The 24,954-nt window shown below is 39.1% G+C and overlaps 1 long non-coding RNA gene across 1 annotated transcript in view; it reads right to left on the bottom strand.

Moving 5' to 3' along the window:
* The window catches only part of LOC307197210, a 633,848-nt gene extending 613,637 nt beyond the window's left edge, over positions 1 to 20,211 (bottom strand). The window contains exon 1 of the long non-coding RNA XR_013831352.1: positions 19,358 to 20,211. This is a non-coding gene — a long non-coding RNA (uncharacterized lncRNA). The remainder of the gene's footprint in view (positions 1 to 19,357) is intronic.
* Between the last annotated feature and the right edge of the window lie 4,743 nt (positions 20,212 to 24,954).

Genomic DNA, 24,954 nt, shown 5'->3' with positions numbered 1-24,954 from the left:
GCCACTCCTACAGAGCAGAACCTAGGGTTTGAGAGGCTGGGTTGGTAACAAGGGAACAGGTGCATAGGAAGACCTGTTGGTATAAACCCCTATGATATTTCTAATTACTTTGACAATTTTTTCTCCTCTAGGTTCCAGATATTGGTTACATGTTGTCTTAAGTTGATGGAGTTATTCCAACATTGACAGAGAATACTCGAACTAAAACACAGCCCCCATAGAATGACAGCTCTGTTTTTGTTTATTTACTGATATTTAATGCCCAGACAGACAAACCTTTGTTCCACCATTGATTTTTATTTCAGGGGAAGATAGCAAATTTAAGCTATGACGGAAGGGAATGTGGACAGAGTCAGAGGCTGACTAAACACCTGGCAAGGGCAGAAATAATAGTAAAGATAAACTCAATTTCAACACACAAAAAATTCCTTCATCTTGGATTGAAGACAATTTGCTAATGTGAACTATAAATCTACTTCAGCTGTTGATGTTCTGTGACTCCCAGCAAATTCTTTCTATACTTTGTGAGCCAGTTTCCACATGTAAAGATTAATAAGATTAACTCTGGCTTTATAGGGATGTTGGAAAGATAAATGAGGTAATATTTCACAAAGTGTGAAGAACTTCCTTAGAAGAAAATTATTATATTAATTTAAGGTATAAATGCAATTACAAGAATAACCTTCTTGTTATGAATTAACCTAAGAACTTTATTAAAGTCTTATGAAAGGATTTGGCATTTTTGATGTGGGGCTAGTGAAACCAAGGGAGATCAGAGCAATTGTCTTATAGCATTTTATTCATCAAATCACCTTACATATTTGTAGATGTAGAATTGCACATATATGTAAATGAACATAGATTTATATGTGCATAGATAGTAACTCTAGGTACACAGCACTGTGCTAGGTACTGCGGGATATTTAAAAAGTTATTGTTTTCCAGAGTTTAAAATAACGTTAGCAAAACAATGCAGTTATATAGGCTTGTGTATGTTTATTCATACTTTTCAGATAGTTTGACACAGATCAAATATATAATAGTTTTAAACATTCTTCTCTAAAAATTATATACTAGCAAATACTTTGTTCTTGATTTAAGAAATTCAAATATCCTATATTAAGACTGACTGCATGAATAGAAATCTTCAGAAGATTAAAAAGTACTTTTAAAGAAAGTCTATGTAGCAGCTTTCAGAATTAGACAAATAGATTCATGCAAACAGAAGCAATTATCATTACAGAGATTTTATTTTGTGAAATTGGCAGTCTAAACATTTTATGAAATTTGTGTCTGTTCTAAAAACTTCTACCACAAGGACAGTTATCAAAATATAAACCATATCATTGTTTAATTTCATGATGCTACTTTCATATGATACAACAAAAATCTACCTATATACAAAATTTTATATATAAACATATATTACATACATTTTTATACATGAAAGATGAGGAAAGAGGGAGAAAGATATAAAGCAAATATAGCAAAACATGAATAACTGTTACATTTAAGTTGAGAGTACATGCATTTTTATTGTACCACTTTTCTAAATTTTTGAAAATTTGCATAATGATTCGGGATAAAACTTCATGATGCCATCCTGGAATGGTGTACTATCATTATATATATATATATATATATATATATATATATATATTTCTAGTTTACAAGTAGATGACTACTTGAAAGCTTATATGAAAGATGTGCAAATGATTATTTCCTGCCATGAAAACCATCGCATCAAACTAATCCCAACATCATCCTTCTTCTGTTTTTAGATTAAAACTTTACTTCATTCATTCCTTAAATAAGAGTCATCATTTGAGATTTCTCTCAACTTCTCACTGTCATGCTAAGAAACCAAACTGTCTCTGCAAACATGCTGTTAAAATGGAAGTGACATCTTTCTTTTCCTAATTTTGGGGATCCCAAATCCTCCCTCAATCTTTATCTGAATCCCCAATCTAAATGATCTTCTTTCCCCAATATCATTCTTCTCTCACAGCAGAAAATTTCGTTCATAGATTTATTGTAATGTATAATTATACATTTATTTCTGTGTCCATGCATTCATTTTGTCTTCTCATTAAACAGTAAGCTGCATGAGTGAGACCCTGTGTTCCTGACAGTATATCCACTACCTCAGACCTATTAAGTGTCAATATATCACCCTGACACTTAAAAATAACTTGTTAAATGGATCAGTGATCTTCAAACTAACATATCCGAAGTGGAAGTTTCACCATGCCCTCATACTTACTTTCCAAAATATACATTTTTTTTCCAGAAAATGGCACTATATCCACCTGGTTGATAAACAATTAAATATCATCTCTTACTAATTCCTTTCTCCTATGTCCTCATCCAATAATTATCACAAACTATCCATTCTACTTCTTTAGTATTTCTCATATTCAACTCTTTCTATTTCTATTACTACTATCATATTTTAGGGCATCTATCAATTTTACTTACATAATGAAATATTCTCCTAATTGGTTTTTCATTCCTTCATTCTTGCACCCCTTCTTAACCAACCTCCTTCTCCAAACCCATTCCCTACAATCAGAGATCGTTCTGAAACTCAAATGGGAACATGTGTTTTCTTCCTCACATGAAATGGATCAACGATCCCCCATCCGCCTTAGGCTATCTCCTGTCCCTTAAGTTTGCTCATAAGGTACTCTGTGGTCTCACCCTTGTTTATCTCCTCCACCCCTTCTCTCTCTTGTCTTCCTCCACCCACACCTACGTAGTGCTCTATTGAGAAGCCACATGGTGCTCACATACACCCCACTCTATCCAGAAGCCACCAAATAGTTTCTGCCCTTTGAATGAACTTCTGTGAATTTTTACTTGTTGTCCAGTCTTCCCTAATCACTCTGCAAGTTCCATCCTGGTGGTAGGTGGGGTACTGATAGACCTCTGCATACAGCAGTTGCACAATTGTTAATACGTTCACCAGTAGTAAACTGAGACGGCAAACCTGTGTAAGAGGATGCGCAGAATGGACAAAGTATCAGGCACTTGGAAGTCTGAGGGTTGGGGAAGAGTAATGAAAAAGACAATGGACTTGGGTGACTGTTGCTGAGAGTAATAGATGTTTGGGGAAAAGACAAGGGAAGCCAGAGGTTAGCAATTAAGGTTCAAGGTGAAAGTCAGAGGGCCTGATGGTAGTATTTGTGAACAGAAAAGGCTGAGTCCCAACACTTAATCAAAGGAGTAGCAAAACTGAAGAAAATCAGCTCTGGAAGGTTTTATGTACCAAGGTCAGAACCCTGAAGGAGGACGGGCAGCATGGGTTAAAAGCTGGGCATCTGTATTGATGCACTCAAAAAACATGAAATCCCAGAAGCCCGTGAACCCTCTAGTCCTGCCAAATTGGCCACTGCCTGAAGACGAGGTGGCCTCTGCCTCAAAGGTAAAAGTATGGTAATGTAAGGACAAATACAGGTGAAAAATAAGAAGCTTAATTCTGCCTGTTAAAATAAGGGAAGTTTCCTCCACTCCTCCACTTCTTAGAGCATTGACTTTAAGAAAACTTGTAAGTTCTTTCTCTATCACTTTGAAATATATGTAAATCTTTTTCAAGGCTAAATAAGCCTCTTATCAGCTTTACAACCCAGTAATGTCTTTTTTAAGAACCTGGGAACCATCTCTTTGAATTGTAATCTTCAAGGAATATAGCTGCCTTATCTCCCAGTTTCTGTGGGAAAGAAGGAGCCTAACTTCAGAAGCCCCTCACTCCAAGTTGCAAAACTACCTCTAGTCTTAACGATATGAGAGGCTTATTTGTCCCTTTGGATAAAGTCAATTAGCAAACACAGATAACTCCAATTAGCGGGTGAATCTGAGATGAACTATGTGTGATAAATGGTCTGTCAAGTCCTCTGACTTGATCTAGTTATTGATTAGCTTGAGAACATGTGTGTAGTGGTTTGTATTTGTATTTGCTTGGCTCTATAAAAGGATGAGATTTCTGCCTTGGCAATCTCTTAATGGATTTCCTGTGATGCACGTCACATTCCATTATAATGCTTATTCAATAATAAAATTGCTTCTTTCTCTTCTACCTCTGTGGAGAGGTTTTCTGGGTTGGAAGAAAATTTTGTTTTTAATTGTATTTCTCCAACAACTCCATGCTCAGTTTAGCCTCTTCCCTCTCTCTGACACTAGATCAATAACCAACAAGAGTCCTGCTGGGTCCACTAAGGAAGACAGGGCCACACCAGAAGAGCTGCGGGACACGGTTAAGATAAACCATAGGAAAAGTGTGAGCCTGAAGTAAGTCTGAGAATGGTGGGTCAACGGGAGAAGAATGTAGAGCTGGATAAAGGAATTTTTCAGTATGGGAGCATTCTCAAGAGATGGAGTTTAACCCCTAGTAGAAGTCTTGGGAGACTTTTCTAATGTTACTGCTGGATGACATTTGGAGGCTTAGAAAAAGTGACGGCTCATATTAAATGTAGTTAAAATGGTAGAACTGCAGTGGCAAACGCTGCAGGATGGAATCAAAGGTTTGCTGAAGAGGGCTTGCTGAATTGGCTCTGCTATCTGAGATCCAAATACCTACCAAATGACCCTGCCTGTGGGAAAGATCTGCCTGATGCTCTCCCTATCCAAGCAGTAAGGACTGTTTATCTCAGTTTATCAGAGCAACATACTATATCTTACCAGCATCACTAAGAAGTGGTGCCTATCTTCTTAGGCTAGGGATGATGGTAGGAGAGACTCTTACAGAACTAAGCTCCCTGATAGCAATGGGAATAATAGGATTTCAAAGTAGGAGGACAGTTATTGTTCAACCTCCATGCATGCAATTATCATAATGAACAGACAAAATGATGTGGCAGCCACCTGAGCTGCAGGAGTATTTGAATTGTTAACAGAAGATGACCTTTCCAGATATATGGGTATCAGAAAAAGATACTGTCAATTTATACAATTAAAAGGATTCAAGCATGGATGACTTGGAGGCTGCGAGCGACCACTCCCATGAGAAGTCACAATCCCTTGCCTAGTTGCTGGACATGAGCCAGTTTTCAAGTCTGGAACACATTTTCTGAAGGAGAGGCTGAGTTTTAAGCAGAATGGACCCTAAAACACCATGGTAAGTATATATGGTAACAATTCCTCCAGTTCTTCCCCGAAAGATCTATGGCCACTTACTCAGATAATCATATATTCCTAAAAGGGAAATACTCATACATTTTGAGGTCTATTGGGCAGAGGACCTGAGTAGTCATTGAGACTTAGGAACACAAAGCATCATCATGTCCGTCTATGAGACAGTAGAAGGCATATGTGGGCCAGGTAATAAATGAACACTTGGCCCAAGTTCCACTCATATTGGGTCCACTGGGATGATGCACTCTACTAGTGGATTAGACATATTAGTAGTTAGCTTGGTTTGGTGAGTTAAGACTTCTCACAGTGGGAAAGACCAGGTGGAAGCTTTCTAAACCACTCCTACCCTTTGTTGCCCAGATAGTAAATCAAGCATTATATTGCATCCTGGGGTCTAGGTTAGAGATCAAAACCAACCTTTAGGACCTAAAGGTTACTGAGATGTTGCACTCCATTATACCTGCATTTAATTCACTGATGTACACAAGCAGTTGGCAAACGTTTTCTGTAAAGGGACAGATAGTAAATACTTCAGGCTTTGTGGAGCATACAGTCTCTGTCACAATCATTCAACTCTGCCTCTGTATCACAAGCAGCCATAGACAATACCTAAACAAATAGTGTGGTTATGTTCCAGTAAAACTTTACCTACAAAAATAGACAGGGGGGCCCACAGGTTGTAGTTTGCTGACCTGAAATCTAGACAATATTTTTTAAAAATAACTCATTTATTGAGAATTTATCATATGCCAGGTATGATCAAATTCTTAAACTTACTGTGTATTCCTTACTATAGCCATAAAATTAAATTCATTATTGTCCCCAATTTTAAAATACAGCTTTTTTTGCTTTGGGTAAAGTACAAAAAATATTTAGATCTTCAATAAGTAAGCAAACCAGTGGGAAAATAGGCAAATGACATGCCTAGGACATTCACAAAAGACAAAATTCCAGTAGCCACTAAACATATAAAAGACACCCAATGAGATACCGTTTCATAGGTATGAGTGTCCTAAGAGTAACAGATTATATTCTGTTCAAAATACTATGCTCCTGGAAGAGGAGTATACCTATCTATCCCACTAACGTCAGGCTTCGTATGTGACTTGAAACGGTGTGTGCTTTAGCGAGTGTCTCCCTGACATCAGGCTTAGCCATGTGAGTGTGCCCTACCCTAAGGGAGAATGATGTATGATCAGCCCCTTGACTTCAGGAGTGGTCATGTGCCTTGCTGTGGAAGATGAGGTGTAGACCGAAGTGACGTGTGTCACTTCCAAGCAGGAGCTCTAGGAGCCAGCTTGCTGCTGTGATTTCCTCTTCCCTCTGCCATGAGATAGACCATGTCCTGACAGAGGATGTTCCTTCCGCCAGGCTGACTAAACAAGATGTGGAATAAGGCAGCCGCTGACGAACGATGGGCTTGCAACAGGAGGGACGTGGGGAAAGGGGGTTTCTTATGCATTTGCACTGGTTGTAGGCAGGGCCACTTAGATGGGACTTGAACCTATTCGGCTCCTTGTTAGGGATATCACCTTGGAAGAGCTGCTAAACCTCACTCTGCCTTCATTTCCTAATCTGAGATAAGTGGGCTTTGAAGATGAAGTGAATTAATACCTGCAGCACACCCAGAATAGCGCTTAGCACTTGGCAGAGTCAATGTTATTTCCATGATTCACTTCACTTAGGGAAATCAGTACTAGTTATGCTAAAAGCTGATTTGGAGGCGGCGGGGGCGGGGGGAATACAGGGGGTAGGGTGATAGAATCAGCAGCTACTTATAAAATTTGTTGCCTTTCTTTAGTCTTGAAATCTCCCCTGCTATTATTTTGTATCTGGATGTTTGTTTTGAGCAGGAAACCCTGAGGAACAAAGGGTCCAGCTTGGCAGATGGCCCCTCGGAGAGCTCAGGAAGGGAAGACGTGACAGCCAGGAGACTGAAAAGAGCTTTCTTACAAAGTAGAATGTGTATTCAAAGGAAAAAGAAAACAGTGTGTAGGAGGGGCAATGGGGGAGATAGGATTATCCGCAGGAAAGAATAAAAGAAATCTGAAAGTCATAGTAATTTTATCTAATCTTTGAATCTTCATATATAAAAAAGTAATTCTTTCTGATGCCCAGTGACGTTTGGTAGTGTAATCACTGTGATATTTACATATGAAAAGCATCTAGGTAATTATATTCTGACTGTTCCACTTGTGTGAAAAAGACAATCAAAACAAAAAGGGTCAGAAAGAACATACAACATTCATAAGCAGTCCAAAGAAGCTCAACCTCCAGAGAAGTGGGAGATGCTATTGCTAAATTTGAAGTGTCTTGTAGGTCCTAATATCACTGTTAGGATTTAAAGGAACCTTAGTGTTCATGTTAGTGCCACCAGCCTGTCTGGCATGTCTAATGTGGGCCCGGCTCTGCTCGTCTCTGGAGACAGAAAGGACAGTGAGAATGAGCGCTGGCGGCCTTCCTGGAGAACACAGGACTCGTAAACACGTAAAGACATCTAATCATAAAAGCCAATAAGCAGTACAGAAATACACAAAGGGGGAAGTAAGTCTGCCTTCTTGAGTCAGAAAAAAGAGCTTCAGGAAAGAGAAAAACCCCATTATTATAAATTCCAAAAAAAGTGAATTATTAAAAGTTACTGACGTGGCTAACATCAGCAATAGGATTTGAACTACAGACTTATTTTTTGTTATACAGAAGTCTGAAAATTTTTTTGGTTTTGCTCATCCTAGGGCCATGTATTTCCAAAATGTAAATTTAAAATATTCCCAGTTTTGGACTTCCCTGGTGGTGCAATGGTTAAGAATCCGCCTGCCAATGCAAGGGACATGGGTTTAAGCCCTGGTCTGGGAAGATCCCACATGCGGTGGAGCAACTAAGCCCGTGTGCCACAACTACTGAGCCCGCGCTCTAGAGCCCGTGTGCCACAACTACTGAGCCTGCGCTCTAGAGCCCACGTGCCACAACTACTGAAGCCCAAGTGCCTAGAGCCCGTGCTCCGCAACAAGAAGCCATCACAATGAGAAGCCAGCACACCGCAACGAAGAGTAGCCCCCGCTTGCCACAACTAGAGAAAGCCCGCGCACAGCAACGAAGACCCAACGCAGCCAAAAATAAATAAATAAATTTATATTTTAAAAATTCCCATTTTTAAAATAGCATCAAATCTGAATTTTCATTAGGACAGAGGATTATTCTGTCAATGCAAGGATTAAAATATTGTTTCAAATTCAAACCTGGGGAAATTCAAACTAAATTAGCAGGATTAAATAGCTAATATGGAAAGCATATGGTAGAGAATATTTGGTAACTCATATGTATGGAAAAATGCCATTATTCTAAAACATTACCTCCTTCTGAAAAGAAACAGAAAAAAAAGTAATATAAACAATTAGTTTTTTAAGGAACCTCCATACTGTTCTCCATAGTGGCTCTATCAATTTACATTCCCACAAACAGTGCAAGAGGGTTCCCTTTTCTCCACACCCTCTCCAGCATTTATTGTTTGTAGATTTTTTGATGATGGCCATTCTGACTACCTCATTGTAGTTTTGATTTGCATTTCTCTAATGATTAGTGATGTTGAGCACCCTTTCATGTGTTTGTTTGCAATCTGTATATCTTCTTTGGAGAAATGTCTATTTGGGTCTTCTGCCCATTTTTGGATTGGGTTGTTTGTTTTTTTGATATTGAGCTGCATGAGCTGCCTGTAGGATTTGGCCTTTTTGTCTACTGCTCTATTCCTGGCATCTAACAAAAAGCCTGTTATATTAGTCAGGGTTCTGCAAAGAAACAGAACCCATAGGATGTACATATTATATAGAAGGAAATTTATTGAAAGTAATTGGCACATGCAATTATAGAAGCTAAGAAGTCCTAAGATCTGCAGTCAGCAATGTGAAGACCCAGGGGTGCTGATGGTGTAGTTCTAGTCCAAGTTCAAAGGTCTGAGAACCAGGAAAGCCAAAGATGCAAGTTCCAGTGTGAAAACCAGCAGCCTTCAGACCAAAGAGAAGCAAATGCTTCAGTCCAAAGGCTAGAAAAAAAAAAACAATGTCCCAGCTTCAGGCAGTCAGGCAGGAATTTTCTCTTCCTCAGGGGGGCGCACCCGCACTGAGAAGGGCAACCTGCTTTACTACGTCTACTGATTCACTTGTTAAAGCTCATCCAGACACAACTTCACAGACACACACGGAATAATGTTTGATCAAAACTCTGGTCACCCTGTGGCCAAGGCAAGTTGACAGAAAACATTAACCATCACAGGTGGTAAACAATTAAAAGCCAATCAACACTGCTTGAATGAATGAAGAAAGCCATGAAAATAGACAAGAAAATGTGTAAAGAAAAAGCTGTATTTAAGTGCTGGATTGGAAAAATATTATAATTTCTTCCTAATGACAAGAAAGGATCTTTAATCAAAGTAAACTAATGAAAAATATTAATTGAACCTCAACAGCCTGAGCTTTCCTGATTCTTCCAAATGATGATCAAGTGGCTTGGGAGGACGCGTTTCCCTCTCTGAGCACATGAGGTCCACACTTCACCATCTGGTTTGTGGCTGGCGCTTCCACTACAAACACTGATAGCTGTGAGGTTTCCAATTTCCACTGAGGAAGTGAACACAACCAGAATAGGATTCACCAGTCTCCTCACAGGCAGCTGGCTGCCTTCCTCAGCAAGAAGTCAAGGGACATTGTAATTCAAACTGTTTTCAATTTATTTCGACCTGAGAGCCTTGTCTCCCAAGGGATTCTACAATTGCCCTTGGAATGGTTGAACCTCCCACATGCAGTGAGAAATCTGCCTTAACTGCAAAACTTTTAGGTTGTCTTCTCACTGTCAGTGTGTTTTAACTAACAGCTTCCTTCCTATTGCTGGTTGCAGCTCCCTCATTTCACAGCATCATCTGACCTAATCTCTGTTTTGCAATATTTTCTACTGATACACGTGAACCTACTTCATTTTACCTAAAAGATAAAAAGAAATGTGTGTATAGGTCTATGTGACTTTCAGTTGTTTCAACTGTTGTAACTGTTAAATGAAATAATGAATGGTAAGGACTTATCTCCTTGGTATTATGCTGTTAACATTATTGTTATCTTCCATAAAAAATTACTTTCTAAATCAAAATAACATATTATAATCCAAGCAGTCATTTAAATAAAAAAAAATCAAACAGTTGTATAGCACTCACTGTATGTTATTCATGGTTATTAATGCTTTACATATGTTTATTAATTTGTTATAACAGACCTGTGGGTCAGGCACTGTTACTCCCATTTTGTAGATAAGAAACCTGAAGCACAGAGAGAGTAAGTCTTTTGCTCAAAACCATGAAGCTAGTTTGAGGTGGGACCAGGATTTAGACCCAAGCAGACTCCTTCTAGGAACTGTAGCCTCAGCCATCGTGCTATACCACTTTGATCAGTTTTGCCATGAGTTCCTAGGGGAAAATAAGACTCTCATCTTTACTTGGAGACTCTTAGTTCCTGAGATGCTAGAAATAATGACTTCTTGGTTTATATTCACATTCTCCAGGCCACCATCTAGTGCTGCATTGATTATCACCGTCAACATCAGCAGACTAGAGGCACGGAAATTTCTGGCCCTCTCACACGGCTCTTTGGGGGAAGAGAGTTGGGGATTCCTTTCCAAAACACATGATTTCTATTTCCCCCAAAAGCATGTCTTTCTCCAAGAGAATATGAGACGTTAACTACCTCCAACCCAAATAACATTTTTTCAGTCACTGCCCAAACAGCCCTCTGACTTCTTTCTTTACTGAATTGTGTCTTTAACATTTACCTATAATTTCTTTCTTGACCTTAATCTTCCTATGACCTTTCACCCGAAGCTGTGGACTCTAGAATTTGTTTTCGGTGATTGGCAAGCTCTTCTTTCCTATAACTGAAATCTTACTGGCCACTGACGTCTCTACAGGCCTGTAAGCAGAGACAGTCTATTCTCTTACATCCCAAGTACTTCTGGATCAAAATAGTGGTGTTATATCCTCCATGTTTCCTTATGCCATGTTGGAAGGGAAACTACTGTTCCTAAAAAGAAATCGACCTCTGAGGCTTATGCCACCTAACCATGCTACCTTCTTTCTGATAATCGGTCAGTGTGTTCCTTTCATTCATTGAAGCCTTTGTTGTCTGGCTCAGGGTTTCCTATCCACCCATATTTGAACATCTTGGACTCCTAATTCCTTCATCTTTTCATTTCCAACCATCTCCTTTACTCCATCTCAGCCCTCTTAACCCCTTGATATTTTTTGTATCACCTCAAATGTATTCCTACCCCATACCATTCATGCAAACATCCCACACTCTCAAACCACTCGTACCCTCCTATCTTTCCAACTTCATCACCTCAGTATAGTCACTGCAATCATGTTTCAAAGGCAACAAAACCTTCACTTCATTGACCCCTCTGCTTGCGTCCTAGTCATTAGTCCCCTTTTCTCTTCACTTCCCATTTTATTGAGTTTAGGTTCCATGGAGCATCAGTTAAGCATCATATAAGAATTATTTTAAATACACTCTAAACTTCCTTTCCGCTTTGCCCTTTGATCACACTTACCTGAACAAAAAACACAAACCCCAAATCCCTGCCAGTAAAAATGTAGCTAACAGACCAGCAGAACTGGCATCACCTGGAGTTTGTTAGACAAGCAGAAGGTCAGGCCCACCCAGATCTAAAGAATCAGATTCTGCATATTAACAAGATCCCAGGGCAATGCATGTGTGGAAGAGTACTTGTTAAAACAAATGCCTGGGCCCTTACCATGCAGGTGTTCCTCTGTGTTTCAAAAATTAATCTTTCCACATGTACCCTGAATCCCATTCTCTTTCCCTTTCTAAAACGCTACGAACTATGATCTTCACATCAATCTCTCTTTCTCTTCTGAATCCTTCCCTTACTAATTTAAGCGTGATTTATTCCAGACTTCTCAATCCTGGCTGCATACCTCCATCATCCAGACACTTTCAAAAAATACTGATATTCAGACCAAATCCAGAAAATTAAATCAGAATTTCTAAAGATAGAACACAGATATGACTATTTTTAAATCTCTCTCCAAAGACAGCAAAAGGATCAGTGGTTGCCAGGGGTTGGGGGGTGAGTAGAGAGGAGGGGTAAGGACAGGGATGAACAGGCAGAGCACAGAGGATGTTTAGGGCAGTAAACATGATATTTTAATGAGGATTAAAGTAAGTAAAATGCATTAGAAGAGTGCCCGTTACATAGCTACAAAAATACGTCCGCAGTTATTTTTAAGTTTTAAAATTCTGCTTTTTCACATCTTCAAAATTTAACATAAGCAAAACCTACATTGAGGTGTTTCTTCTTCCTAATAGGAGCTGTAAAATGTTGACTGTTGTTTTAATTATTCACCCTAATCAGGTATATTTCTGTTTACCTGACCCTGCAGTATCCTTGAATATGAATATTCTATCTTTAATTCTCCAGGCCACAAACAACATTCCATGTGGGATATGACAATGGAGGGATCTTTTAAACTTCCTTCACTTAGAAAAACATATGGTTTCTCTCCTCTTTCTCTCTCTCTCTCTCTCTCTCTCTCTATCTCTCTCTCTCTGTCACACACTCACACACACACACATTCACACACACACACCAACATTAAACAAAAAGATTCAAATTCGAGCTTACTTTAAGAGAATAGAGAGAAGGAACTTTGAAAAAATATGAGACAGAAATTTTACACTAGACTGGACTAAATTTTAATAACTAAAAATTACTAGAATATTCTAGAATCTTCCCTAAGATGATATTAAGTGATGAAAAAAGATGAATCCCTGGAACACAGATTAAAAAAAAATTATTTGAAAAAAAATTATATGATTATACCTCCAATGAATTGTGACTTTTCAATAAACTTATAATTCATAAATATAAATTTTTTAAGTCTTAAGTTTTAATTAGCATATTATTTTCATCTCCATTACATGGCTAATGGTAACCTGAATATTATATGATCCATTCTTTTCCCAATGCAATTTTTGGATCATCTTAAATAGATTGAATTTTAGGGATGTGGATGAAGTATAATGCCATCTTATAGTATTTACTACATTATTTTAGTAATATATACCCACAATGTAAACTAATACATTAATATGAAATATTACTTTTTATCTGTGCAATAGTTTATGCAAACTCTTCAAATGCATCTTTCTTTTTTTTTTTAATCAAGAACAATTTTTATTAAGGCCACTAGGTTTACAATCTTTTAAAAACATCCCAGGATCTATTATACTATGAAGAGCAAGTACCAGGAAATAAACACCAAAGCATAACCACATACCAGGCTCTGATGTGAAGCAAGTTTCCTTTTGTCTCGTTAAATCCATCTTTTCTCCAATTTAGGCAAAGGTTATAGCAAAATATGAAATTTGTCATAAGAGTGGCTCATGAAATGGGAGTGGCTATGCTTCTGAATTTTGTTCACCTCACCTTCTAGGCACATTACGTTAATACCTAGATATCCTAGTTTTGCTCCCCAAGGGGTCCCAGCCGATAGTTCCAATTTTACAAAACAAACATACATGGAAACCTTGTCCTTGTAACTACTCCTGACATTAACAGAAGTGTGACTTATTCATAGGCTTAATGGGTTATGGAAAAACAGTGTATCATGTGTCAATCAAAATAGAGAAAAAATAAAGTCAGATCTTCCAAGACATAAATGCATATTTAAAATTTTACATTGTAAATTAACTATACTTCAATAAAAGAAGGTTAAAAATTTTTACAAAAAAAAAAAATTTTACAGTAAACAAATATACTTCTAAATGAAGATTTCCCCATTTTTCCAGATAAGATAGTGTGGACCATACGTTATAATGAATTTTACATTTGACCTTATTTTTTCAGTAAATACAATTGTGAAAACAGAGTTACAAACTCTTCCTTTTAAAGAATTCTCCCCTCAACAGGAACCTCTTTCTAAGATTGGTTCAAGACACTTTGGCACACTGAGGTAGCAATGTCCAGGAAGATAACCTCCCCCATTTTTTCCTTTAGTCTGAAGTTTTAAGTTGAAATAAGGTCTTAAAACAATCCTTTCACAAAAATAAGGCAGCTTTATGCTGTAAAAACATTAGTTCTTGGTCAAAGGTTATGTTCTGCTGTCACCACCTGTCAGCATCTTCTTTAAAGATCAGCTATTTTTCTTCCTAACGACACCTATATGCAGCTGATGGCTGTCCAGGTACGTTTACAGAAACAAGCTCCACTGTGGTCTCAGGTGCCCGAACATCTGAGCTGGTCCTAGTGATCTCTGCACATCTCAGCGGATCTTGGAGAGGCAATCCTGGAACTCTTCATCACAGTCGTGTTTGTTTTTGCCACAGGTCTCATAGCACCTGCAGTGCTGGTTGCAACACTTTGTGAACGCCAAACAGTGGACAGGAACATCCATTCAGCAGGGAGGGTTCATAACCCTAACATGGGAAAGGCTTCGATCGCTGCACTTAAACTGGCAGAGCCTGTCCTTGCCTCCCAGGAGGTCCAAGACGGCATTCAGGTACATGTCTATCTATCTGGGGAACGCCCTTCCAGGTGGTCCTCAGGGGTGCCCTCCAGTCAGTGGTGTGGGCCTGCTCCTAGCACCTGAAAGCGGCAGTCAAGGGGAGGGGGAGGAGGGCGAGCCCAGGCCACGGGAGCAAAAGGCCATCCGTGCAACCCGGGGTCGCACAGCTCCCCACGGTCCCTGGAGCCCCCATGGAGCTCGGTGCTCCCTAGGCAGCGGCACAGGTCTCTCCGTGCATCTTTCACATCAACTATTTTTCATCCTTAAAGATAAGTATTTGAGTTCTCTAACCCAGTTTTCCAGAGCACACCACCATGATTTCCATATAAGTTGTCAAGATAACGTTTTGAATAGAGGCATGGATGCTGTCACTTGAAGTTTTACCCAAAGCCAAAATCTCCCCTATCCAACCGATAATCTCCACTTAACCATTCTCTAAAGACATGTTCACAATCACATCGAAGCTCCATTATCCTTCGAACAAGTTCCCAGTGATAATCACTAAATCTATGTTCAATTTCTTTGTCATATTTTTCACAATTATTTCAGGTGACCTTTATAAGCAACCAAAAATTACCACTGGGATTGTATCAGGTAAATCTGTCTTCTCCAAATTGTACTTTAACAATAAAGTTATGACAGTTCATCCTTTTATATGAATGACTTTATAGGGACTCTCTCATATGAGACGCCTTTCTCTTTCCCAAGGGAAATGTGGTGTAAAAGAAACCATACTTTATATCTAGGCATATATGAGGTATCTTACTTTATTCTCAACATTGGATTAGGAATTAAGTCTCTTTAAAAATGCTGCTGAGGGGCTTCCCTGGTGGCGCAGTGGTTGAGAGTCCGCCTGCCGATGCAGGGGACACAGGTTCGTGCCCCGGTCCGGGAAGATCCCACATGCCGCGGAGCGGCTGGGCCCGTGAGCCATGGCCGCTGAGCCTGCGCTCTGCGACGGGAGAGGCCACAACAGTGAGAGGCCCGCGTACCGCAAAAAAAAAAGAAAAAAATGCTGCTGATACAGTCTGACCAGCAATTTTCTGTCACTTGCCCTCTATTACTTAACCAACAAAACAAACAAAACCACTTTAAAAAACAAAGAGAATGAAAAGGACATTGAGTAAACAGGATTCACAAAATACTTTTTTTTTTGATGCATCAAATAAATACTTTTTTTGATGCATCAAATATGCATCAAAAAAGACTCCTTCTTTGTCAAGTATTTTGACATAGAATAAGAATTTTAAAATGTATTTTAAAAATCTAATATATATATAGTGTTTGTTGTGTTATTCCTGCAATACCAATATTTTAACAATTTTAGAAACAATATGTCATTACAAATTTTAATGAAATGAAAATACTTTAGAGTGGCAACCTAATAAGTCAAGCTAATAACATCAATTCTAGAGAATAATATGATGTTCAGAGTAAATATATTTGCATTTAATAACTTACCAAACCTGTTGCTAAGTATATACTCTAGAGAAACTCTCAAAAGGTTCATAAGGAGGTACTTTGGGCCTGTTAATAGCAGCTCTGTATGTAGTATCAGGAGGATTGAGGAGATTTACATACCCATCTCTGAGGGGAAAGACTAAGTAAAAGAAATGAGAAAAAAAAAAAAAAAAAGAAATGGAAGAAGGGTATGACATACCATGAAAGAGGAGCAATGGACTAGATGAACCCAGCAACATGACTAGATGTTAAAATGATTTTAATATAATCCTGACTGGAAAAAATAAGAAACAAAATGAGGCCTATACCACAGTAATATATTTTAATTACAAATACATGCCCATCAACATTTACATAAGGAAAACTTAAATAAACACCTGAAAGATTCAAGGAACTGAACAAATGGATATATATATATATGTCACACACATATATACATATATATGTCTTTACTTGGATGGGACAACACAAATTGCAAAGAAATATTGAACTTAGGCACTATTCGTGATATTGTGGTTGTAATTCTGAAATTATATTTGTATATTATGTTATTGAGCAAATGAATAATATATTGTTGTTGGGTGTGAGGTGTTCACTGGGGAAGAAGGGAGACATAAATGTAGAAGGGAAAATGGTGAGAAAGAATTTAGTATTGAATTTTAATTATAAGTATTAATATGGACTCATATTTTCTAAAATATGTGTATATTTTACTGCTGTCCACAGAAATAGCCCAGGAGTAATAAGATCTCACTAGCCATGAACAATCCCGATCTTGGTGCCTATGTCCATTTCTCACCAAAGTAAACTAAGGCTCCTTGGAGTAATTTCATATGTGGGACAGAGAAAGTACAAGATGAATAAGTGAAAGTACAATAACTTGTTGAACGAGAAAGCACTTAAAGAGATAACAGGGTCATATCAAAAGCATCTAGAAGCCACCTGAAGGGATTCCACATTCCAAATTTAGGTCAATTTGAGCACTAAGAAGAAAAATGATAAGGGATTTTGACACACTGAATTTTTCAAAATGAATGGATTAAAAGAGGAGGGGGTATCTCATAAAGTGTGTGTGTGTGTGTGTGTGTGTGTGTATATCTGAATCACTTTGCTGTACACCTGAAACTAACACAATATTTTAAATGAACTATACTGCAAAAAAAAAAGAGGAGAGGGTAGAGAAAAGAAAAACTCTTCTTTACAGATGAATGCTAGGATAACAGTTAGAAAATAATTGTTTTGCAGCTCCCGAGGTAATAAGAGAGAGACTTAGAGAATGACAGACTGATGAGGCAACATGCTAAGAACTGTAAATCTAAGTTCTTCATTTTACTCCTCTTTCAACATTCCTGTAGCTTTGTAAATTTTACAAATAAACAAAACAAATTTTAAGAACAGACACACAGAATGCTACCACGTTTCTCAAGGACACGTGCAAAATAAGGATACAGATCAAACACTATAATAATTGTTTATGATGGGACAGGAGAAACAAGAATATTGAAACAGGAAAAAGAGATCGTATTTCACTGTAATTTGAAATGACAGAAAACGCATGAAGATACCATTTTGCTAGTGGAGAACAAAAACAAAAATAAGAAAAAAATGGAATCATATTTCAAGATAAATTGAGCCCTAGAATAATATGTTTTATTTTAACTCTTTCTTCTTTAACCTTTTATCTAATCTAAGCCTTGTTTATTAATTTGGTACACAAAATACCACAAAATAATATTTTCTTTTGTGGCGAACAACAGTATAATACATATTTACTCAGAAACATAATTGCATAGTGAATGTCCCTTGCATTTTTATTACATTTAACACAGAACTTCAACAGGGGAGTGTGAGCTGGAATGATCTGAGACAGAAAGGGCCTTATCAATTGGTATCTTTATATTAAAAAATTCATTTACTCAGAGAGAAAGAGATTTTGAAAACTTGCTATTATCTCCAAACTTGTGAATTTTTCACTTCTTTCCAGAATAAATATAATAGCTTGAAGTGGTAATCACATGGATATTTGCATATGAAAAGCATCTACTTAATTACATTTTGACTGCCAAACCTGCCCCAAATAGGAGGATGAAAACATCAAAATGAAACGATACCAGACCATCAAAGCAAGAAGCAGACCAGCAGGAACTCCAAACATCAATAACAAGTCCCAGTAAGACATAATACATCAGCACTTCTTAAGCCTAGATCAACTGAATCATACTATTTTTTTCTTTTTTATGCAAAACAGAAGACTAAAAACCTTTTAATAAAAAGTGTCTGCCTATGTAAGTTGGTTATAAGATGAGATTCTTCTGGAATCTATACACTGTGGAATCATTACAACTGGGTTCCTTCAAGTTATAGGATTATAACATTTGGGAAAGACTTCCAGAGACAATGAAAAGCGGGGTGAGGGGTTGGGGAGGTGACCCCCCAGTGAACTGCCCAAGCCAGCACTCTGTAGTCTATCATCCTCACTCCATCGGTCTCCTTACTTGAAGTTCCCAGTGCCCAAAACGGTCAGGCTTTGCACGTAAAGGAAACCCTAACTGAAATGGTGGTCTGCAGCGCTCAGCTTTGAAATACTAACTTCAACAAGCTGAACCATCATCCAAGATTGTTTCACATTTGTAAACCATAGTATGCTTCAGGAATCCCTTGATAAAGCTCCACGAAGATCAGGAAGCTTAAGCTTCACAACCCGTTACACATGCTCTTTATGTATTCAAAACTATGTATCATTTTCCTTAAAGAGGACACCAAAATTGTATCAGCTTTTGGAACCACAAGGCTTGGATCTATTAACTTAGTTAAGCAAGGAGACCATTAGACTCAGGTGGCTCTATTGAGGTAAAGGCCTAAATAACCAAACCAAAATCTAAGCCTGTAAATGCCTCAAGGTCACAAAACGCTAAGGACAACCAATCACAAACAGCCAACGAGGCTCTAAGCTACAGCCAACCAATAATTCCCTTACTTGGCTTCCACACTTCCTCTATCGAAGCCTCTCCTCAGCGCTTGTCGGCGGAGCGCGCCTAACCACTGCCAGTTTGCTGCTGCCTGACTGGAATGGATTTTTGTTCAAATAAACTCTTAAAAACATGAATATGCCTCAGCTTGTCTTTTAAAAGGTCTATGATCAGAAAAACCAACCAGAGGGACCCCAGCAGCCCCCAAGAGCCCCGAGCAACCAGGCGGAGGTACCTGCTGAGCTCCCTGGAGCCGCTGCCTGCTCGCTGCCTCTGGAGGTGTGGGAACGTCCCCTCGGGTCCCGGTCCTCGTTCAGCAGCTTTGCGTCACGAGCTTTCAGACTGAGCATCTTTTATTTTCCTAAACTGGGTCCCGAAACCAACTGGAGTTGGCCTACTTCCGACTTAGAAACCGGAGGGGGTCCAGGGTCGCATCCGGTGCAACTAAGAAAGCAGTCCGGGTTCCAGTTCTGACGAAGTCCGGGTCAGACTGGTTCCGACCTAAGTCGGACACCGGCCGGCTCCAGCCTCGGACTGGGTCTGACTGAAACTGGGCTGGGCCCGTGTGAGGCCTCGGCTGAATAAAACTTCATTTTAAGGCCGCCTAGTAGGTACCCTGACGAAGAATGATGAGTTACGGTGGCCACAGCGAACTTTTTTTTTCTTTTTGCGGTAAGCGGGCCTCACACTGCTGCGGCCTCTCCCGTTGCGGAGCACAGGCTCCGGACGCGCAGGCTCAGCGGCCATGACTCACGGGCCCAGCTGCTACGTGGCATGTGGGATATTCCCCGCCCGGGACACGAACCCTTGTCGCCTGCGTCAGCAGGCGGACTCTCAACCACTGCGCCGTCAAGGAAGCCCCACAGCGGAGAACTTTTAACCAAGAAGAGCTCGTCCATTTAGGAGAGGCCCCCGAGGAAAAGGGCCTCAGCTAGGCACTCTCTATGAAGGGTGGAGGGAAAATTATTTTCCTCGCCTACAGTTTCCGGTGAACAAGTGAGACCCTCTGGGATGCCCCGCTCACGCTGGAGCCTGCAGACAGCATCCCGGGAAAACTGGCGAAGCCGACAAAGTCTGCTCTCCCAGCTGTTCGTCTGTGTGCCTGCTTGAGAGAAGGTAAAGTTTCAGTGTCCCTTCCTTTCCAAATTCATGTTGGCAGGCAAAAAGCATTTCTAAGAATTAGATCTTTGAATTGTGATTCGTGAATTTGCTTTCAGGTACTCACTGGTTGTCTGTTCTTCTCCCGGAGATAGCTGTTTCCTTCTTGTTGGTCTTGTTTTGTGTCCTGAGAACTTTGCTTGGCAACTGTCAGATTGGAGGCCCACAAGATATGACTGCACAGAAATGTGGGTTGCACCCCATTTGCAGCTAGAATCCTACCAACTTTTGCCAGCTCTCGGGAATTGTCTTGAGTTTTTCTTTCTTTTGGTTATTTTTGAAAGTGGCTCTGGATCTTGGGAGGGTGTAATCTTTTGCACCCTCTTTGGGTACCCTTCTTGTATCCATGGTATTGTTTAATAATGCTAGGAATATTTATTGTTTGTCCTGGCTGATTACTGACAATATGTTCAAAAGGTTTCTTTTTTTTTTTTTTAGCTGTAAGGTGAGAAGTTGACCAAATTGCAAGTTGATATTCAGAGCCTGATAGGAACTTTTTTTTTAGGCATTCTCCCCTGAGCTAAAATGAAACTAGGTACCCAGAGAGAAAGAAGAACATTCCAAAGACAAACATGTCTAAATCTAGAACATAGGAATTTTTCCATCTTAGATTTCCATCTTAGCTGAAGATTTTCTCCCTCATATAAAGAAGCAAACTGAAGATAAAGTACTTGGATGGCTGAGTCAGCCTAGATAGCATTCAGGTTGCAACCCAATTCCTTGAGAAATTAAAAAAAATAACTGCGCTTGTCTTACCAGTCAAGTTTTTACAAGAACAGACATGCAGCTCTAGTAACAATTCAAAGCCCATGTATCCATTTTACCAGTCCCCAACCCCCATTTCCCACCATCTCAGAAAGTTTTTAGATACTACAAAATTCTGGATTTAGGGAACAAAGGTCTTTGGAGGAACTGGAATTCCTTCCCAGTGCTTTTGAGATGTAAATGTTTTACTCAGTCTTCTTTAGGAACTGAGAGCCAAGTCTTATCAGAAGGAAAAAAAAAAAAAGGAAAGGGGTATCTGGAAACTAGGTGAAGGAAAAATCTTAAAAATCTCCACAAGTATTAGTAAAAAGTTTAAGACATCGAAGAAGGTAAATCTAAGTTCTGGCCATCTGCCAGAGACACAGTCTGGGTTCCACTGTTCTTTTATAAACTAGTGAGTTTTGCATTATCATGCCCATCTCATGGCTAAAATTTTAAAACAAAAGCTGTAAGATCTCTGTTTGCATCTGTCTGTCTGTTTCTATATGTCTATGCATGTATGTTATGGGTGTGTGATATTATTTATGTCTTAAAAGCTCAATCTAAGATTCACTGTGAAAAGTTTCAGCAAAGTAGGTTTTTAAAATGCCTTATATGGTCAATCACTATTCTTGCTGCACTTAAATAAATAATTAGGCCAAGTTTAATGAGATTCAATTTATTGTGTAAACAAATTAGTTTTACTGTGATTATCTTTGATAGAAGTGAGGGTGATTAGATGGAGGAAAAAAACTGTGTTTCAGTAGAAAATTATAAAACAACCTGTGGATATCAGATCTTGTCCTGTTCATTGTCTTTGAGGTTTTGTTATGTATCCATAAACTGAACTGGATCCTGAATTCTTCTACTCTCCTCAAATATCTGGCTAAAACTCTTCAAACAAACGTTTCTAACTTCTCCTACCCTTCTGATTTGGAATCACTAAGCAAAAAGACTGCCCTTGAGCCTCCTTGGAAGGGGCCATGCCAGCTTCTCCTCAGCACCCAGAGGGCAGCCAAACTTCAGGGACGTGAACCTTGGGTCCACTTCCCCCAATTACAAAGGGCTCCTCCACACTCTTGGAACTGCACACCAGCTGGAGATCTGAAGTTAAAACTGACTAGGGAGGTTCCTTCCCACAAGCAGGTGGCATCTTGAGGTGGACAGGTCTCCCAAGACCATGGATCAACATTTTCACCTTCAGTATGAAACCTTTATCTCTTTGCCTTTCTGCTACTTGCCTCTTCTCTCTGTTAATGTATGGGAAGCAATGCTCCTAACTCTGGCAACTATTGCTGAATCCACTCTTAAGGTCATAGCTGCACAGCAAAGTCCCTAGACCTTCTTGCTAAGATGGTTTTAGATAATGGAATTGATTTAGATGACTCATTGGCTGAACAAGGAGGATGTTTACCATCGTAAATATCTTCTTCAGTTCCTGGATCAACACCTCTGGTATTGTAGCAAATAGAAGAAATTAACAGAGAAGCCACTTGGCTAAAACAGGTTGATGCCTCAAATTAATTTTTTGATTAATTTGATACCAACTGGTTTGGTTCATGGGGGCCCTGGCTAAGGAGTGTACTTCGGTCTCTTGGTATTGCCCTCCTAATGATTATCTATTAGGAATATATAGGTAACTATAGTAGTTACAGACTACTACCTAATAGTAGTCTCCTGGGTGAGCTGTGTTCTCTCAGAGGCCTTACATGTTCACAGTTATCAGCAGGCCATCTCATGGTCTCACCACACTTAGGGAAACTGAAACAAGATAACAATGAGCTGCACAGCAAAAACAATTCTTCCAGGTATCTGACATCATAACCTATGAATTCCACCATGAGACAAGAACAACATAACTCTGATGGTGACTAAGGGTGGCACTAAAATCAATACATGGTCAGTCTCTCATGTACGAGAGGATGACCAAAAGGGGGGGAATTGTGAAATTAATCAGTCAAGGAGGCTATTAGACTGACGTGGCTCTCATGCACTGGTGGCCTATATAAGCAAACCAAAATCTAAGCCTGTAAATGCCTCAAGGTTACAAAATCAAAGCTAAGGACAACCAGTCACAGCCAGCTAGGCTTTAAGCTACAGTCAGTCAATAGCATCCTACTTTGCTCCTGTACTTTCTCTTTAAAAACCTCTCTCAAGGTCCATTGGGTAGAGTGCCCAATTCGAAGGGCTTTTTGCCCAAGTAAACTCTTAAAATTTTTAATATGCCTCAGTTTATCTTTTAACCAGTCCATCCATGTGCCTTATTTCCCAAAGCCAAGAGAATCATCCAAAAGTAACACATGCCACCCTACTCAATAAATTTCCTCCAGCACATTGGCCAGCTGAGCTTCCTGCAATTGTCAGGAGGAATAGACTGACATTTTGAACTCTATAAGGTAGAGGGTGTGCTGAATGTAGTGAGATAAAGATTTCACAAATCATATGAGTTCCCTTTAAAAAATGCATGCCATCAAGTTCCAGGGATAGGGATAGTAATAGCTATTTCATTTAAGTTGTGAGGAGGTTTAAATGAGTTAATATGTAAGAAGTATTTAAAAGAACAACCTGTTACATAGAAAGCAATCCATACCTGTTCATCATTTTTAATCACTGTTTTTGTCGTTGCTGTTTTCAGTCCCTTGGTATCTTTTACAGGCAGACAAATTAACTTTGATGAGATAGTTTGAAGCAACATTAAAAAAAGAAAAGAAATATATTGAGATGTGGTAAAGTGATCCTGTAGGAATGCAGGCAGAGTTGTTTCTCATTCAGGAAAATGGAAGGCAAACACATCAGCCTTGAGAGGAAGCCAGGGGCTGAATGCTTCATTTTACTGGAGAAGTACGAAGCAAAAATGAATCATAAGAAAGGTTTTAACATGAATGTGGTAACCATAAAAACAATAACAACAAAAACATTGCCCAACAAAACAATGCAAAAAGAGCTATTTTGTCAGTAAATATATAGGAAATGGTGAGGGATTCTAGAGCAGAGTTACATTGAAGTTTTGAGCCTAGGTACCAACAAAAAGGTCAATATATTAAAAAATAATAGTAGGGTACCTGGAGATGGCTTTTAGAGGGAAAAAGATCTATAGATGATGGTGGACTGATTGGAAAGGTGCCATAGGGATCTGGAATTCTGGAGAACTCAGGGCTGGAGATACAGGTGGGATTCATGTGATAGGTAAGTATTGATGAAATTAATTTTGTGGTAACTCTAGAGTACAGGTGATTTTACCAATGGATGGAAAGTAACAAAGTAGAAAAATCCAAATGAAAACCCTAGACAAACATGCATTTTTGTGGATTTGGAAGAACAAGTGACAGTGACAAAGGCATAGAGAGCAAGGAAGGAGAGAGAAGTTCCTAAAGTGAGTCTAGGACAAAGTAACTCACTGAGACTGAAGAGAAGCCAAGGATAAGGAAAAGTAAGAATCGAACTTCGGATTGGGGGACTAGGAACCCAACCATGAAATTTAAGAAAGAGATTTCTATGGAGAGGTGTAGGTAGAAGTTAAATTGCTTAAACAGTAAAGAAAGGCATGTGTCACGTGGTCAGGAATTTTGGTAGTGAAAAGGAAATAAAACCATTATCCCAGCCATGATGTTATTTAATCCCAATAAAGTCTATTGCAAAACTTTTCCAAATCTGTCTCCTATACTCCAGACTCTCTTCATTGGAATCTGTTGTAAACACTTCATCTTAGGAATCTTTCCAATGTGAAGATAAAATAGTAACTTCCTTTTTCAAACATATTGATTACTTCATTGTGTAGTTTGTGTGAAATTCTTCAGACTAGCCTTCGAGGCCCTCCAACATATAACATAAATATGACTTCCCATTTATTCTTTGGCTGACTTCCACACCCATGTTCTGCATTCTCATATGCTTCCACCCCGTCCCAAGTGGTACTTCCTTCATCTGACC

This window comes from Stenella coeruleoalba (genome assembly GCF_951394435.1).
Source record: "Stenella coeruleoalba genome assembly, chromosome: 14".
Taxonomy (NCBI): domain Eukaryota; kingdom Metazoa; phylum Chordata; class Mammalia; order Artiodactyla; family Delphinidae; genus Stenella; species Stenella coeruleoalba.
Note: the sequence above shows the minus strand (reverse complement) of the source record. Positions and strands in the feature narration are given on the sequence as shown.